Genomic DNA, 827 nt, shown 5'->3' with positions numbered 1-827 from the left:
GCCCCAATCTTCCTCGGCATCTCGCCTCCTCCTCCTCCTCCTCCCCGCCCTCCCTCTTTCGTCTCGTGTACACGAAGGGGAGGGGAGCCTCGCCCAGGCAACCAGGCAATTAAAGGATCCGGGTAATTCGACGGACGATACGCGTGTTTCGTCTCGATTTCGAGGACGAAACCGCCCTCGGTGGATGCGCTATGCTTTCCTTGGATATCCGTGGCGAGGCATCTCGTTGGAAGGCGAAAGATCACGGCGATTCGAGGTGTCGATGCCGTGTCGAGCATTGCTCCACTTGCTTGGCAACAGGATGTTTCCCCAACTGCGCCGCGGATTTTTTCGATACTGCGGATAGCGCGTTTCTTTTTCGCGTGTTTTTCAAGAGATCGATCTTGAAGTTTTTCTGCGACGTAACGAAGGTTTTAATTAGGGAGAGGAGGGAGGGAGGGGTTTAACCTCCTAACTGATCGAGAATAGAGAATTTTGAGTCTGATCGAGAAGTCTAGATACGCGAGGAAAAATTTTAAATACCTCGGTGTTAATTGAAGTTCGGCATGTACAAGTTGGAAGGAGCGTTGAAAGAACGAGTAATTAAAAGGGAATAAAGAAAAAAAGAGGAAAACTCTGAATTCGTCAGTCTCCAAAGGTGTGTGAAATAACTTTCCGCAGTGTTCGGCTTCCTTTCGACTCGAGAGATACGATCTCGAGACTCGAGATAAGGATCTCGAAAAAGGAGGGGAAACCTTCAAAAATCCATATCGCTTGGAAATATAGTTTCGAGAGCGTGGATAGTTCGGCGGAACGCGAATGGGCCAATAAACGGAGCCAACCCCGAG

At 49.5% G+C, this 827-nt stretch overlaps 1 protein-coding gene across 1 annotated transcript in view; it reads left to right on the top strand.

Moving 5' to 3' along the window:
* The window catches only part of LOC102678577 (zinc finger protein ush), a 181,966-nt gene that overhangs the window by 176,199 nt on the left and 4,940 nt on the right, over window positions 1–827 (top strand).

Source organism: Apis dorsata, unplaced genomic scaffold, assembly GCF_000469605.1.
Source record: "Apis dorsata unplaced genomic scaffold, Apis dorsata 1.3 scaffold_169, whole genome shotgun sequence".
In the NCBI taxonomy this organism is placed as follows: Eukaryota; Metazoa; Arthropoda; class Insecta; order Hymenoptera; family Apidae; genus Apis; species Apis dorsata.
The sequence above is the reverse complement of the archived record's forward strand: the minus strand, read 5'-3'. Positions and strand labels throughout refer to the sequence as shown.